The following is an 18,389-nucleotide window of genomic DNA, read 5'->3' on the forward strand; positions in this document are numbered from 1 at the left end:
CCTGACATCTCAACTCTTATACTCAATGTCCTGTCCAATGAAGGCAAGCATGGTATATTCCGCCTTCACCACTTTTTTATTGAATCATCCAAAATTCTGATCAGGCTTATTAGGCTGGATGCAGATAGGCTATTCTCCCTTAACCAGAGGTTAAATTTTCGAGCAAAATCATTGATGCACCATCAATAACTCTCGGAGATGGGAGGCAAAAGATAGGCTTTTATTAGCTGCAAATGTGACCACGACATCTTGGAGACTGAGGGAGGAGCAGTGCCTCCAATCGCCTTTATACAGGGGTCTGTGGGAGGAGCCACAGGAGCAGTCAGCAGAGGGGAGTGTCCAGACAGGTATACCCATAGTTTACCACATTCAACCCCCTTTTGTTTTTAAAAAGAGAGTCCCCACGGGTGAAGTTTTTCACAAGTATATTTACAGGTTAAGTCTATCAGGTGGTCGAGTCTGTTGCTGCGATCTATGTAGCACTGGTGCTGATTGCACTAGTGCCGGTGGTTGTGCTGGCTCCGGCCTGACTTGAGGTGCCAGCCCATTAGGCGTCAGTAATCCCTCATGCATGTGCCTGACGCCCAGTATGGGAGTGTCGTGTGGAGTCTGTGTAGGGCATGGTGTGCGCGGTGTCTTGTGGGTATGGGGTTCATAGTCACCGCGGAGTGTTTGGGTTAGGGGTCTGGTGCTCCTGCGGGTGCCAGGTCGCGGACAGAGACCGTGTCCTCCCGCCCATCAAGTAAGACCACGTAGGCATACTGGGGGTTTGCATGAAGTAGGTGAATCTTCTCGACGATCGGGGAGTACTTATTGCTCCTCACATGTTTCTGGAGCAGCACTGGCCCTGGGGACATCAGCCAAACCGGTAGGGTGGTCCCAGAAGCAGACTTCCTGGGAAAAGAAAAGAGTCGCTCGTGAGGGGTGGCATTGGTGGATGTGCATAACAGAGAGCGGATGGAGTGGTGTGCCTTGGGGAGGACCTCCTGCCAGTGAGAGACCAGCAATCCCTTTGACCTAAGGGCTAAGAGTGTGACCTTCCACACAGTGGCATTCTCCCTCTCCACCTGTCCATTTCCCCGGGGATTATAGCTTGTGGCCCTATTAGTAGCAATACCCCTAGCCAGCAGGTACTGGCGTAGCTCGTCACTCTTAAAGGAGGACCCTCTATCACTGTGGATGTAGCAGGGATAACAGAACAGAGCGAAGAGCTGGTGCAGGGCTTTTATGACGGATGTGGCAGTGGTATCGGGGCAGGGGATGGCAAAAGGGAACTGCGAGTACTCGCCGATTATGTTGAGAAAGTAGACATTGCGGTCGGTGGAGGGAAGGGGGCCCTTAAGGTCAATACTCAGTCGCTCAAAGGGGCGGGTGACCTTGACAAGTTGTGCCTTTTCAGGACGGTAGAAGTGCGGTTTGCACTCAGCACAGACTTGGCAGTCCCTGGTCATTGTCCTGATGTCCTCAAGGGAGTAAGGCAGGTTCCGGGCTTTCATGAAATGGTAAAATCTGGTGACCCCTGGGTGGCAAAGATCTACATGGAGGGCGTATATCCGGTCGAGCTGCACGCTGGCACACGCTCCCTGGGATAGGGCATCAGGGGGCTCATTGAGCCTTCCAGGCAGGTGAATCTATTGCTGGCGAGATAGTGCCTGCAGTGCCTAATAGCTTGCACTATGGCCTGGGCTTTCTCTACCGCGGAGTGCTGAATTTCAGGGCCATGAAGGGTATGAGAGAAGAATGCTACTGGCCTTCCTGCCTGATTGAGGGTAGCAGCCAGCCCAAAGTCGGAGGCGTCACTCTGTACTTGGAAGGGAATGGTCTCGTCCACTGCATGCATCGTTGCTTTGGCATTGTCCCCTTTAATGCGGCTGAAGGCCGCGCGAGCCTCAGCTGAGAGGGGAAATGTGGTGGACTTGGGGGCAGGCCTTGTCTGCATAGTTAGGGACTCATTGGGCATAATAGGAAAAGCCCAGGCACCTTTTGAGGACTCTGAGGGTGGTGAGAAGGGGGAGTTCCAACAGGGGGCTCATACGGTCGGGGTCAGGGCCAATGACCCCGTTCTCCATGACATACCCAAGAAGTGCAAGTCGGGTGGTTCCAAACACACACTTAACCTTACCTATAACAGGGACAAGAGCTTTGGCTGCTTGGAAAAATCGTTGGAGGTTAGTGTCGTGATCCGACCAGTCGTGACCACAGATGGTAATATTATCCAGATAGGGAAATGTGGCCTTCAGTTGGCACTGGTCCACCATCCAGTCCATTTCCCTCTGGAAGATGGAGACACCATTCGTGACACCGAAGGGGACGTGCAGGAAGTGATAGAGCCTACCTCCCGCCTCAATGGCGGTGTGGGGGCAGTCCTCCAGGCGGATGGGGAGCTGATGGTAAGCGGATTTCAGGTCTATGGTCGAATACACCTTGTACTGAGCTATCTGGTTGACCATATCCGCAATGCGGGGTGGGGGTACGCGTCAAGCTGCGTGAACCTATTGATGGTCTGGCTATAGTCCACCACCATCCTATTTTTCTGCCCTGTCCGAACAATGACCACCTGGGCCCTCCAAGGACTTGTGCTTGGCTCAATGATCCCCTCCCTGAGCAGCCACTGCACCTCCGACTTAATGAAGGCCCTGTCCCCCACACTGTACCTCCTGGTTTTAGTTGCCACAGGTTTACAGTCAGGGGTCAGGTTGGCGAACAGCAGTGGGGGAGGGATTTTGAGGGTGGAGAGGATGCAAGTGGTGTCAGTAGCGCGGCTGTTGGCATGGTGCTGGGTTGGATGTGCGGGTCGGTGTGTGTGTGGTCAGTAGCAGGGTATATGACGAAACCCCACAAAACTGAGGATTGCTGACAGTGATTGGTGGGAGGGGCCCGTCATACTCCATTGTCACACTTTTCAGGTGGCTCTGGAAGTCGAGCCCCAATAGCACAGGGGCACACAGTTGAGGCATGACCAGTAATGCAAAGTCCTGATATTCTGTGCCCTGCACCACCAATGTCACTACACAACCCCCCCGGATGTCTGTGGAATGCGATCCAGAAGCCACGGTGACCCTCTGGCTTACCGGCTGTGTCACGAGTCCACAGCGTTGCACCATGTCCGGGTGAATAAAACTCTCAGTGCTGTCCATGTCAAACAGGCAGCTAGTCCTGTGCCCCTCCACTGGGATGTCCAACATCGACTTTGCAAGCTGGTGTGGAGCACTTTAGTCGAGGGTTACAGAGGCCAAAGTTGAACCGCCATCTTGGTGTCCGGTAAGTACCCATGGGTCGGAGGCGGGGCGAGGTGGAGCCAACAAAGATGGCCGCCCCATGCCTCGCACGCGGCACTGCTCGACCCCGCTCATGGTTTGGACTTACAGACCTTGGCAAAGTGGCCCTTCTTTCCCCGGCTGGAGCAGGTAGCTTCTCGGGCCAGGCAGCGTTTTCGGGGGTGTTTTTAGAGTCTACAGAGGTAACACTGCGCGGACTTGCGACTGGCAGCAGTGGAGGTCGATTTGCTGGCGGGTGGCGGGGTCTGTGACGTCCACGGGGCTGGCAGGAGATTGCGCGGCTGGACAGCGTCAGCCTCCAGCGTGTCGGCCAGCTCGATCACCGACTGTAAGGCAAGATCAGCGTTTTCCAGCAGCCGCTGGTGCATGTACACTGACCCGATCCCCGTAACGAAGGCGTCTCATAGCAGGAGCTCCGCATGCTGTTCCGCCGTCAGTCCCCTGAAGTCGCAGGCCCGCAGGAGTGTGTAGGGCCCGGACAAACTCAGCGCTCGACTCTCTGGCCCGCTGTCGCTGTGTTGCTAAGCATAGACGGTGTACACTGGCCGCAGGTACTGTCTTTTGAGGGCGTCCAGTGCCCCTTGGTCGGTTGGACAGTCTCTGATGAGGGAGTACATCCGGGGACTGACTCTGGAGAGGGGAACTCTGTGCACGATAGCAGGCTCAGTCACGGGAATCTCTTCCAGGTATGATTGGAAGCATGCAAACCAGAGTTCAAAGGCAATGGCTGCTTTGGGATCTTGAGGATCAATGTCCAACCGGTCCGGTTGTAAAATGCTCTCCATGGTTTAAAATTGCAGCTAATAAAATTGATGCACCATCAATAACTCTCAGAGACGGGAGGCAAACGACAGGCTTTTATTAGCTGCAAACATGACCACGACATCTTGGAGACTGAGGGAGGAACAGTGCCTCCAGTCGCCTTTATACAGGGGTCTGCGGGAGGAGCCACAGGAGCAGTCAGCAGAGGGGCGTGTCCAGACAGGTATACCCATAGTTTACCACAATCATTGGACTGGGGAGATTTTTCTTTGCTGAATTTGTTTAAGGAGATAAATTGATTTCTAACTACAAAAAAATCATTGATTACTGTGAGTACGGAGTAGGAAATTGATATTGTGTTAGAAGATCATCCATGATGGCAATACGTGGCAGAGCATTCTTGAAGAGTGGAAAGGCCCATACTTGCTACTAATTTTCATTTACATAACTCACTGAAAAGGCCCTAGCCTGTTTCTGCCATCTCAAATACTGTCTATTAGCACAATTGTCTATCAAATTTCTGTGTGTCATCATCTTACAGCATGATGTTATCTGTCGTGGCATAATTCCTGCCTTTCAGCTCTGTACCATGACAGCATAATATTGAAGATCTTACTAGGCAGTGCAGGATAAGCTCCAAGGATACAAATGGATGCATTGGACTATCATGATTTGGAGTCTTTTTTCAGTAGTTTAAATTGTAGATAAAGTCAGACTGCTGCTTCCTTTAATGATTCCAATTTAAAATATTGACTTTGCCCTCGAATTAGCTAACAAACTGCTGCTTTTGGGTTCTGATGTACTGCAGTCTGATGATAAATCTGATATAGTAACCAAAAATATCTAGGAATCTAATTTAGACTGCACTGCCTACTGTGCTGGTTAGCAGAAAAAAGTTTGCTTGCTAAACTTTAATATTACTATTGCACTGTTGTGATATGATCCTTTCTTAAAAGGGGTGTAAAATTTTTGTTGTGGGTATGAGAAGCAATCTCTTGGGCTTTTCAAATCTCTTATGGAGTATTGATATGCGTAAATGTTGGTATTTTGTTTGGAATACGAAATATAAAATAATCACTATATTTGCACATGCTTGAAAGGTTGCAAGTTAATTTTTATATGGAAATTTGTATTGGATGGATAATTTTAAAACAAAGCAGACAAGCAAATTCAGAGTGGAGACACGAGATGACAGATACTGGAAATCTGAAGCAACGCAGTATTTAGAGCATTTCTCTAGCATTTTGTGCATTTCTCCGGCACTTTGAATGTGTTATTTGTTGAAGTAAATAAAGATCTGACTATTGAGGCAGAAACCTTGAGAAAGTTGATTGTGGATGGGAAATCTACATTTATATATCTGCCCTGTGAATCACTACAAGTCTAGTTGATTTGTAAGGATAATATATTGATATACAGTGGATTCCAGTTATTTGGGACACATCAGGATCAGTACATTTTGGCCCATTTAAGTGGCTGCCCTAATTAGCAGAATTTTCATGAAAATAGTTAAGTTATAAAAAAGCTAACTACTGTTTAACTGAGTAAAAATTATGCATTTAAGTGAAATACAGAACAGATTTGACAACTACCAATACTACAAAAGTACTATAAAACTGTATTAGTTCCCAATACGGTTATTGACAGAGGAATTCATTCAATATATACCGGTGTGTTCTTTTGATTGACTATAAATGAACAAAATTAGCACAGATGCTTAGTGCAGATAATGAACTGCCTTCATACAATGCTTTTGACCATTGCATCCTCCAAATCTTCATTTTTATTGTAATGATTGCTATTACCTTCAGATTCTTCTAGTTGTCAACTTGCTGAAGTAGTGAAATCATTTCATTTTCATTCCTGGCCGTTTCTCTCATATGTAAGCCTGAACACTTGAAACCAAGAAACCGCAGTGAGCAGAACAGTTCTAAATTGTCTTACTGCTTATATCTCTCCAACTATTAGTGTCAAAAATGACTGATTTTGAACACAGCACATGCAATTAACACTATTTAAAAACTATTCGCTCTAAGCACAGTATAGTGTCTAATGGCTACACAATGCACGTAACTGACACCAGTTAGAAACAGTTCAGCAAATCTCCTATTCTAATTAAACAACATAGTGTCCCAAATAAATGAAGGGGTTCTGACTATTTGCTCGATCAGTTTTTGTTCTTTAAGAATTGTCCCAAATAAGTGATCGCCCCAATTAACCAATGGCCTAATTAACTGGAGTCCACAGTATATACTTTGTAAATAAGGATGGCAAAGTTCAAGAATGTTCAATGACAAAAGATATTGTGAGTTTATTCAAAAAGAGAAAGGAAATGCATCAGATTTAAGAAGTTGAAGTCAGACAAAACCCTTGGTGAACATACTGTAAAGGAAGCAGGAATAGATCTTAAATTAGAAGAGGCTAAAGTAGTATTCATTGAAAATAGAATTAAGAAGCATCTCAAGGGATATTGATAGGTCCACACAAATAAAAAAGGAGGGAATTTATGCTAAAGAAAGTAGGTGAGGACCGTAAAGAAAGCTTTGCATCAGTATTCACCAAGGAAAACTGTTACTTCTTCAGCAGTTTGATTGGGGCACGACTGCACAAGCACGTGGACATCAGCCAGTGAGAACAGCAAGAGGAGTTTAAAAGTGGGAAAAGTTTAAAGTGAGGAAGTCCTGAAAGCAGACTACAGGGAGTTAGGAAGGAAGTTGAGAAGAGGATGACAAAGGCAGTTATCTCAGGATTACTGCCTGTGCTATGTGACAGTGAGTACAAGGATAGAGTGAGGTGGAGGATAAATGCATGGCTGAGGGTTTGGAGCAGGGGGCAGGGATTCAGATTTCTGGATCATTGGGACCTCTTTTGGGGTAGGAGTAACCTGTACAAAAAGGATGGGTTGCACTTGAATCCCAGGGGGACCAATATCCTGGCAGTGAGCTTTGCTAAGGCTATTGAGGAGAGTTTAAACTAGGATTGCTGTGGGGTGGGAACCAAACAGAAGAGACAGAGGAAGAGGTGGTTGGCTCACAAATAGAGAAAGCTTGGAGACAGTGCGAGAGGGAGTATAGGCAGGTGATCGAGAAGGGATGCACTCAGATCGATGGTTTGAGATGTGTATTTTAATGCAAGGAGTATTATGAACAAAGTAGATGAGCTTAGAGCGTGGATCAGTACTTAGAAACATAGAAAATAGGTGCAGGAGTAGGCCATTCAGCCCTTCGAGCCTGCATTGCCATTCAGTATGATCATGGCTGATCATCCAACTCAAAACCCTGTACTTGCTTTCTCTCCATACCCCCTGATACCTTTAGCCACAAGGGCCATATCTAACTCCCTCTTAAATATAGCCAATGAACCGGCCTCAACTGTTTCCTGTGGCAGAGAATTCCACAGATTCACCACTCTGTGTGGTTTTTCCTCATGTCAGTCCTAAAAGGCTTCCTTTATCCTTAAACTGTGACCCCTAGTTCTGGCTTCCCCAACATCGGAAACAATCTTCCTGCATCTAGCCTGTCCAATCCCTTTAGAATTTTATATGTTTCAATAAGATCCCCCCCTCAATCTTCTAAATTCCAGCGAGTATAAGCCTAGTCGATCCAGTCTTTCTTCATATGAAAGTCCTGCCATCCCAGGAATCAATCTGGTGAACCTTCTCTGTACTCCCTCTATGGCAAGAATGTCTTTCCTCAGATTAAGGGACCAAAACTGCACACAATATTCTAGGTGCGGTCTCACCAAGGCCTTGTACAACTGCAGTAGAACCTTCCTGCTCCTGTACTCAAATCCTTTTGCTATGAATGCCAACATAACATTTGCCTTTTTCACTGCCTGCTGTACCTGCATGCCCACCTTCAATGACTGGTGTACAATGATACCCAGGTCTCGTTGCATCTCCCCTTTTCCTAATCGGCCACTGTTCAGATAATAATCTGTTTTCCTGTTCTTGCAACCAAAGTGGATAACCTCACATTTATCCACATTAAATTGCATCTGCCATGAATTTGCCCACTCACCTAACCTATCCAAGTCACCCTGCATCCTCTTAGCATCCTCCTCACAGCTAACACCGTCGCCCAGCTTCGTGTCATCCGCAAACTTGGAGATGCTGCATTTAATTCCCTCGTCTAAATCATTAATATATATTGTAAGCCTTGCAGTACCCCACTAGTCACTGCCTGCCATTCTGAAAAGGTCCTGTTTACTCCCACTTTGCTTCCTGTCTGCCAACCAATTCTCCATCCACATCAATACCATACCCCCAATACCAAGTGCTTCAAGTTTCCACACTAACCTCCTATGTGGGACCTTGTCAAAAGCCTTTTGAAAATCTAAATATACCACATCCACTGGCTCTCCCCTATCCACTCTACTAGTTACATCTTCAAAAAATTCTAGAAGATTCATCAGACATGATTTTCCTTTCACAAATCCATGCTGACTTTGTCCGATGATTTCACCTCTTTCCAAATGTCCTGTTATCACATCTTTGATAACCAACTCTAGCATTTTCCCCACCACCGATGTCAGACTAACAGGTCTATAAGTCCCCTGTTTCTCTCTCCCTCCTTTTTTAAAAAGTGGGGTTACATTAGCCACTCTCCAATCCTCAGGAACTAATCCAGAATCTAAGGAGTTTTGAAAAATTATCACTAATGCATCCACTATTTCTTGGGCTACTTCCTTAAGCACTCTGGGATGCAGACCATCTGGCCCTGGGGATTTATCTGCCTTTAATCCCTTCAATTTACCTAACACCACTTCCCTACTAACATGTATTTCCCTCAGTTCCTCCATCTCACTAGACCCTCGGTCTCTATTTCTGGAAGATTATTTATGTCCTCCTTAGTGAAGACAGAACCAAAGTATTTATTCAATTGGTCGGCCATGTCTTTGTTCCCTATAATCAATTCACCTGTTTCTGACTGTAAAGGACCTACATTTGTCTTAACCAATCTTTTTCTTTTTATGTATCTATAAAAGCTTTTACAGTCAGTTTTTATGTTCCCTGTCACCTTTCTCTAATAATCTTTTTTCCTTTTCCTAATTAAGCCCTTTGTCCTTCTCTGCTGGTCTCCGAATTTCTCCCAGTCCTCAGGTGTGCCGCTTCTTTTTGCTAATTTATATGTTTCTTCTTTGGACTTGATACTATCCCCAATTTCCCTTGTCAGCCACGGGTGCACCACCTTCCCTGGTTTATTCTTTTGCCAAATTGGGATGAACAATTGTTGTAGTTCCTCCATGCGATCTTTAACTGCTTGCCATTGCATATCCACCGTCAACCCTTTAAGTATCATTTGCCAGTCTATCTTAGCTAATTCACGTCTCACCTTCAAAGTTACCCTTCTTTAAGTTCAGAACCTTTGTTTCTGAGTTAACTATGTCACTCTCCATCTTAATGAAGAATTCCACCATATTATGGTCACTCTTACCCAAGGGGCCCTTGCACGACAAGATTGCTAACTAACCCTTCCTCATTGCTCAATACCCAATCTAGAATGGCCTGCTCTCTAGTTGGTTCCTCGACATGTTGGTTCAGAAAACCATCCCACATACATTCCAAGAAATCCTCTTCCTCAGCACCCTTACCAATTTGGTTCACCCAATCTATACGTAGATTGAAGTCACCCATTATATCTACTGTTCCTTTATTGTATGCATTTCTAATTTCCTGTTTAATGCCATCCCCAACCTCACTATTACTGTTAGGTGGCCTGTATACAGCTCCCACCAGTGTTTACTGCCCCTTAGTGTTATGCAGCTCTACCCATATTGATTCCACATCCTCCAGGCTAATGTCCTTCCTTTCTATTGTGTTAATCTCCTCTCTAACTAGCAATGCTACCCCACCTCCTTTTCTTTCCTGTCTATCCCTCCTGAATATTGAATATCCCTGGATGTTGAGCTCCCATCCTTGGTCACCCTGGAGCCATGTCTCTGTGATCCCAACTATATCATATTCATTAATAACTATCTACACATTCAATTCATCCACCTTGTTACGAATGCTCCTTGCATTGACACACAAAGCCTTCAGGCTTGTTTTTACAGCACTCTTAGCCCTTATACAATTATGTTGAAAAATGGCTCTTTTTGCTTTTTGCCCTGCATTTGACTGGCTGCCACTTTTACTCTTCACCTTACTACTTTTTACTTCTACCCTCAGTTTACACCCCTCAGTCTCTCTGCACTTGTTCCCATCCCCCTGCCACATTAGTTTAAAGCCTCCTGAATAGCAGTAGCAAACACTCCCCCTAGGACATTGGTTCCAGTCCAGTCCAGGTGCAGACCATCCTGTTTATACCAGTCCCACCTCCCCCAGAACTGGTTCCAATGCCCCAGAAATTTGAATCCCTCCCCCTTGCACCATTTTTCAAGCCACATATTCATCTGAAATATCCTCCTATTTCTACTCTGACTAGCACGTGGCACTGGTAGTAATCCAGAGATTACCTTTGTGGTCCTACTTTTTAGTTTATCTCCTAACTCCCTAAATTCACCTTGTAGGAACTCATCCCATTTTTTACCTACATCATTGGTACCTATGTCACCACGACCACTGGCTGTTCACCTCCCATTCCAGAATGTCCTGCGGCCGCTCAGAGACACATTGACCCTTGTACCAGGGAGGCAACATACCATCCTGGAGTCTCGTTTGTGGCCGCAGAAACACCTATCTATTCCCCTTATAATCGAATCCTCTATCACTATAGCTCTCCCACTCCTTTTCCTTCCCTCCGGTGCCACAGAGCCACCCATAGTGTAATGAACTTGGCTGCTGCTGCCTTCCCCTGATGAGACATCTCCCCCAACAGTATCCAAAACAGTATATCTGTTTAGGAGGGAGATGACCTCAGGGAACTCCTGCACTACCTGCGTACTGCTACGCTGTCCAATGGCCACCCCTTCCATTTCTGCCCATGTAGCCTTTACCTGCGGTGTGGCCAACTCACTGAACATACTATTCACAACTTTCTCAGCATCGCGGATGCTCCAGTATGGATCCAATCGCAGCTCCAAATGCTCAATGCGGTCTGCCAGAAGCTGCAGTTGGACACACTTCCTGCACACATAGTCGTCAGGGACACTGGAAGTATCCCTGATTTCCCACATGCTGCAGGATGAACAAACCACAGGGCTGATCTCAGCTGCCATGACCTACCCAATACTTGCCTCAACTTTTGAAACTTTCTCCTCTGAAAGGAACTTACCCGGCCTTACCTCACTTGAAGTGAAGCTTGTCCACCGCCTCTTCTCGTCAAAGCCTCTCGAGTCAAAGCATAGCCAGCCAGCCAGCCAGCCAGCCAGCCAGCCAGCCAGCCAGCCAGCCAGCCAGCCAGCCAGCCAGCCAGCCAGCCAGCCAGCCAGCCAGCCAGCCAGCCAGCCAGCCCGCCCGCCCACTCACTGGCCACTTTACACAGGCCGCTCTGCTTGAGGTAACCCTCTGTTTATTTGTTTGAGCTTTTCAAACTGCTTTGTCACCTGACCTCGATTGCCCAATCAGCTGCTTTCTGCTGAGTCTGAGCTATTCAAATCTTGATTGTCTAATCAACGGCTTTCTGTTGAGCTATTCAAATCTTGATTGCACAGTCCAACTGCCAAAACTGCCAGAATCTCTCGAGTCAACGCCTCAGATCTCACTCCTTCACTGGCCCACTCACTTGGAGCTATGATGTTGTGGCCATTACAGAGACTTGGATGGCTAAGGGGCAGGAATGGTTACTGCGAGTGCCAGGCTTTAGATGTTACAGAAAGGACAGGGAGGGAGGCAAAAGAGGTGGGGTGTAGCACTGTTGATCAGAGATAGTGTCACGGCTGCAGAAAAGGAGGACAACATGGAGGGATTGTCTATGGAGTCTCTGTGGGTGGAAGTTAGGAATAGGAAGGGGTCAATAACTCTACTGGGTGTTTTTTATGTAGGGATCTCAGTGCCAGTAACTGTGGTGTTAACTTTTCAGACTAACAAAATGGATTCTCTGTGTTGTTATAATGAAATGGCTTCTCTGTAATGTTATCCAATGCTGTAATGGGTTTCTGTGTCTGGAATATTTCGGTTATGACTGCAAATAAGGGGGGAATCTAACCATTGGAGAATTGTTATGCTATCTTGCATGTGTAAGCTGAGCGGAAGTTTGCTGTCTTTATTGGGGAGGCGAGTGAGGAGGACGGACGTGTGAGGAGCAGACAGCGGTTCCAGGGCGGCAGATACTGGACATCAGCGGTTCTAATGGTGGCCGAAGGCTCGGTGTGTCATTGTGGATGGAACCCGAGGCATGAGCTCCAACATATTAAAATATTATGTGCACAAACTGATAAACTTACTGATTTGGTGCCTTTAGGTTATCTGTTTCTACCAACCCACCACCAAGAAATAACAATAAAGTTGCAATTATTTACTCGCCTTTGGTGTATTGTCTGAAATTTGTGTTGCAAGTGTGTACTGGGGGGGGGGGGGGCATTACACCGTATTTATGCCAAAGTATTGCACTGTTGGTGGGGTGACAGCGGTTCACCTTAGGCGAACAGGGGTAAATTGGGGGCACAAATGCTACATTTGTGGGGTTTCTCATCCGAGATTTGAATTATTTAACTTTGTCAGATATGATGTAATTCAGCCCGGTTTAAATAAAGGGAGATGGAGTTGGATAAGATTGAACTCTGGTGTGAGATTGAGTGAATACCGATTAACCATGCCTGTGTATTAAGTGGGGTGGACATGTGTACCTCAGATGAAGTGTTAATTCAATGTTTGAGTACGGTTAGAGCTATCGGTAAGGTCAAAATTGTAGGCAGAAAGATTGGTAAAATGGGGGATTTAGGCTTTGTGTTAGTGCAGGTTGGTGCTGACGTCTCGGCGGTAGGACTGCCACTGTCTCTCGGTGAGGCGGGTGTGGTGAACTATGTGCCTGTCTGGACACGCCCCCTGCTGACTGCTCCTGTGGCTCCTCCCACAGGCCCCTGTATAAAGGCGATCTGAGGCCTGACGCTCGGCCTCAGTCTCCAGGACATAGTATGATGGACACTCACTCCTGGTTCCTTCTTCCAGTCAATAAAAGCCGATATCTCGCCTTACGTCTCAGTGTGAGTTATTGATGGTGCATCAGCGGGGCCATCGCGCGTGCACATTGTCACAGAAGAAAGGTTTGACGTGTCCGATGGGACACCAGAGAAGTTGCCAGCCGCGGCGGTGGGGGGGGGGGGGGCCGAGATTTTCAAGAGTGGATCCTATCGTTTTTGAAGGATGAAGGAAGGGAGTGGTCAGATTTTGAAAATCTAATCAGTACCCCTCTCCCATGGAAGGGGGAGAGTTCGGATTTGGCATCAGCCATTAACTCCTTGGTGAACAAGACGGCAGGTCCTCATCAGACATTAAGAATTTTCTCAGGGAGGACTCCCACCCCTGAAGGGGAGGATGATTTTGAGACCTGGGTAGAACATGTCTCTCGGCTGCTGTGTGAGTGACAGTGTTCTGAGGAAGAGAAGTGGCAGGGGTTGGTTGACAGTTTGCGAGGGGTGGCAGCTGAGGTAGTAAAAGGTGTGAAAGGCAGCAAACCCTTGGCTACATGAGAGGAGTATCTAGAAGTATTGGAGGAGGCTTTTGGTCTGATGGGGGGCACAGTGGAGCTTTTAGGGGGGCTTTGGAGTCTGCGTCAGGAGAAAGGGGAAAAGCTTTCTGAGTATCTTTTCTGGGTATAGTGAAGCCTAAATTGTTTGAGGCGACGGGGGGTCATTTCGGAAACAGAGATGAATCAGATAAGGATAGACCAGGTAGCCCAGGGCGCCCAGAGGCATGATGTGATTACTACGAGTCTCTGGCAGTCCTGTAGATCGCGGGGCCCCCATCTTTTGTTCAGTTGCTCAGAGAGGTGAGGGAGGAGGAGGACACATTGGAGTCAGAAGAGGGCTCTGTCAGTACAGTGTAGTCCTCCGTGGTGGCCCCTTGTAGTGAGGTAACTGAGGCCAGCTCCAATCGGGAGATAGTGAGGGGGGTTGCGACAGGTGGGGTCCCTCCGTGTGAGGGACAGGCAGAGAGGGACGAACTGCCCAGAGGTCGGGGGAAGGCCAAGGTCCCACGAGACAAGGTGTGTGTTATAACTGTGGGGAAGAGGGTCACTTCAGGCAGGAATGTGACCGGCTGGGAATCCTTTGGAGGGAAACTCCATGGGTGTCCCAGCAGGAAGGGGGGTCGGGAAACTTAGAGGGGACCCAGTGAGGGAATGGCCTGGTGTCTCTGGGAAAACATGTTCCCAGCAATGTGCCACGGGTCCCCCAATAGGAAAAGACCCTAACCCAGAAGGACTGGTGGGACCCCAATCCAGTGTGTCGATCCGGATAGAGGGAATAGATGCAAAAGCCATACTCGACACTGGGTCGCAGGTAGCGCTATTGTACGGGTCGTTCTGCGATCAGTATTTGTCATATTTACCCTTGACGTCCTACGGTGCCCTGGAAACATGGGGTATCAATGCTGGTGATTACCCATACGATGGTTATTTGTCCGTGAGGTTGGAGTTCCTAGAGGCCGAGGTGGGAGTGTCGGAGGCTCATGAGGCCTTGGTGTTGGTTTGCCTGGACCCAGTTGCAACTGGAGGTGTGTCAATTCTGGTAGGAACCAACACCCCTTCTGTGCAGAGACCCCTGGGGCCCTGCAAGGAGAAGGCGGGTGAGGACTTCCTGGGGACCCTGTCGGTGCACCCAGTGTTTCAAGCTGCCTTTAAGGAGGTGTGTGGTCACAGCGGGCGGAACTCGGCATTGCAAAGAGGAACTGTGTGGTGTGCCCAGTCGAAGCTCAGGGTGGTACGACCCGGTGAAGTAGCGAGAGTGATGGGGATCCCCAGGTACTCCGGAGTGCCTGAGGGTGAAGCCTTTTTAGTGGACACCCTCGAAGAAATCGAGGGGGAATCAAGATTCCCAGCTAGGGTGCTGGTGAGACCTAAGCTGAAGAAGCTCTCGGTGATACAAGCACACTGGGTGGTGGTGAACATCAGGAACACCATGCAATGGGAAGTCACTTTTAAACGAGGGATGCCTCTGACACATTTGTTCCGGGCGATGGTGATGCATAGCGCCCCCATGAGGCTCGCTGAGGGAGAGCCATTGGAAAACAGGCATAAGTTTAACTTTGGGGTTTCACCTGTGCCGGAGATTTGGAAGTAGAGGATGGTGGAGAAGATGTTGATGCTGAAAGATTTTTTTTCCCTAGACGAGTTTGACGTGGGCTGTTCCAGGAGCACTCGCCACACCATCCGAGTGACTGAAGACACCCTGTTTCAAGAAAGGTCGCGGCGACTGGCCCCTGCAGACTTGGAGGATGTGCGGCAGCATTTGTGTAAGTTGAAGGAAGCTGGGATCATTACTGAGTCCCACAGCCCTCATACGTCCCTGATAGTTGTGGCCAGGAAGAAAAATGGGAAGATTAGTATGTGTGTGGACTATAGGACCCTGAATAGGTGCACCATCCCTGACCAGTATACAGTCCCCAGGGTAGAAGACACGCTGGCCTGTCTGAGTGGGGCAAAATAGTTCAGCGTGTTGGATTTGAGGAGTGGATATTACCAGATCCCGATGAGTGAGTTAGATAGAAGACGGCATTTATATGCCCTGTGGGATTTTACCAGTTCAGAAGGATGTCCCAGGGCATATCGGGCACCCCTGCCACCTTCCAGAGGGTCATGGAGAAGACTGTGGGGGATATGAACTTGCTTGAAATGCTGGTATATTTGGACAACCTGATAGTATTTGGATCCACCTTGGAAGCGAGCCTAATGAAGGTGCTCAATCGGCTAAAGGTTGAAGGGTTAAAACTTTCCCTGGACAAGTGCCAGTTTTGTCAGACATCTGTTAGCTGTGTTGGAGTAGCTACAGACTCGACTAAGATCGAAGCGGTGAACACCCAGCCGAGGCCCCAGACTGTGAGTGCTCTGCACTCGTTCCTTGGGTTCTGTGGATACTACTGGAGGTTCATGAAGGGCTACGCCAAGGTGAGCCATGCCTTGAACCAGCTTCTGCGTAGCTACCCTCCTCTAGGACAGAAAGGGAAAGGGAGAAGAGGAAGGGAGGCTGGAGAATATTTGAACCTGGTAGAGCCCTTCGGACAGAGTTGGCTTAAGAAGCGGCTTTTCAGTCACTGAAGGAGATGCTGACTCAGGTGCCGGTGCTGGCTTTTGTGGACCCCTGATTGCCCTATATGCTATATACTGATGCCAGTCGGGAGGGGTTAGGGGTCTTGTATCAGGATCAGGGCACTGGGTTGAGGCCAGTAACGCTTGTCAGCCGGAGTTTGTCACCCTCCGAGAGGAACTATCCCACCCACAAGTTGGAGTTTCTGCCGTTGTAATGGGCGGTGGTGGATAAGCTGAGTGACTATCTCTATGGGACCAAGTTTGAGGTGCGGACGGACAACAACCCGCTTACCTACATCCTGACCTCAGCAAAACTGGACACCACCGGTCATCAGTGCTTGGCTGCCCTGTCTGCATATGATTTTAGCCTGAAGTACTGGCTGGGGAGCTGGAATGTCGATGCGGATGCTCTGTCTCGATGGAAGCATGAAGACCTGAAGGGTGACAAGGAGCGGGAGAGCGTTTCTGCATCTGGGGTGAAGGCCATATGTCAGTTTGCTATCACCACGCAGGCCGGGGAAAAGGATAGGCCTGATCATGTGGTAGACCCCTTGGGGGCACCTGATGATGCCCTACCCCTAGTTTACTGTGGCATGACTGCTCTGAAAGCCCTGCAGCTGCTAGAGTTGAGTCCTGGAGAAATTGCATCTGCTCAGTGAGATGACCCTGGCATTAGTACTATTTGGTATACAGTTGAGAAGGGGGACGTGGCCCGGGTGGAGAAGACACAACACGGCTTAGTGTCTTTGTTACTGAGAGAATGGCCTTGGTTGAGGTTAAAGAACCACTGTTACACTGGGTAACATCACCCCTGGACTGACCTCAGCATTGGCAGCTGGTCCTGCCTGAGAAGTATCAGAGGGTGTGTTGAAATCACTGCATGATGACTCTGGACATCTGGGGGTGGAGAAGACATATGGGTTGCTCAAGGACCGGTTTTATTAGCCCCGAATGAGGTCGGAGGTCGACGAGTATTGCAAGTCCTGCATACGTTGCATACGCTGGAAGACGCTGCCTGTGAAGGCTGCTCTGTTGTCGCACTTGCAGAGTGCGGGGCCTTTGGATCTGGTGTGTATGGATTTCCTGGCCATAGAACCCGATACTAGCAACATGGTGAATGTCTTAGTCATCACGGACGATTACACCAGGTAAGCATTCCCCACCAAGGATCAGAGGGCGATTACAGTGCCAAGAGTGCTATGGAAGAAGTATTTTGTGCATTATGGCCTTCCCCAGTGACCAGGGACAGGACTTTGAGAGTAAGCTTTCTATGAGTTACTGGATATGCTGGGAATTGAGAAATCGAGGACCACGTCCTATCATCCGCAGGGTGACCCCCAGCCAGAGAGATTTAATCGGACCATGCTAGACATGCTCGGGACTCTGGAGATCAGCAAAAAGAGTAAATGGAGTCAACATATTGGACATCTGGTTCACTGTTATAACTGTACATGCAATGACGCTACTGGGTACTCGTTCTATTATCTGATGTTCGGGCATGAGGCAGGATTGCCCATTGACCTCTGTTTTGGGACTGCCGTGGGTGAAGTATCACCGAAGCCTTACTTGAAGTATGTGACTGATATGAAGAAAGAGCTGCAAAGGGCTTATGAGTTGGCTGGGGAGACAGCCACCAAGCAGAATCGGGGAAATAAGAAGAGGTATGACCAGAAAGTGAAAACTCCTGCCAAGAGACCGAGTTCTCATAAGGAATTTGGGATTGCCTGGGAAGCACAAGCTGGCTGATCGCTGGTCGGGCAGGCCCTATGTGGTGGAGAGTCAATTGCCCAACCTACCAGTTTTCTGAGTGCAGCCCGAGGATGGGAAGGGGCCCGTCAAGATTCTCCACCGGAATCATCTGTTGCCTCTGGGATGAGATGTACGTGTAGAGCAGGAGCCCGAGGTGCTGGCTGCACCTAGTACCAGGACTTTGCGTCCACACAGGGTAGAAGAGCCCACACTGGCAGAGGTGGGCCCGGGCCCAGACCCTGTCAGGGATACTGACTGGGAGGATGAGGACGGATGATTGGTACATGCTGCTGTTCGCTGATGCCCCCTTGATGGAGGGGGAGTCTCCTTGCCCTTCCCCCACTGGATTAGGTGGGGTAAGGGGGGCTAGTGATGGGCTGTTGGGAGTACCACAGGGTGTTGGCGGGGAGGATGTGGGGCCCGAGCAAGAGATGGAGGGTTCTCAGGGGCAGAGGGGTTTGGGTGACTGCTTGCA

General features: G+C 48.5%; 1 long non-coding RNA gene across 1 annotated transcript; it reads right to left on the bottom strand.

Annotated features, from left to right (window-relative positions):
* Window positions 1–608: 608 nt before the first annotated feature.
* LOC132404622 (uncharacterized) lies at window positions 609–11,393 on the bottom strand. The gene is made up of 3 exons (XR_009515608.1): window positions 11,265–11,393; window positions 5,846–5,935; window positions 609–894 (listed from the first exon to the last, which is right to left on the bottom strand). It is a non-coding gene; the product is annotated as an uncharacterized LOC132404622 (long non-coding RNA).
* Window positions 11,394–18,389: the final 6,996 nt, after the last annotated feature.

The sequence above is a fragment of the Hypanus sabinus genome, chromosome 2 (genome assembly GCF_030144855.1).
Source record: "Hypanus sabinus isolate sHypSab1 chromosome 2, sHypSab1.hap1, whole genome shotgun sequence".
Taxonomy (NCBI): Eukaryota; Metazoa; Chordata; class Chondrichthyes; order Myliobatiformes; family Dasyatidae; genus Hypanus; species Hypanus sabinus.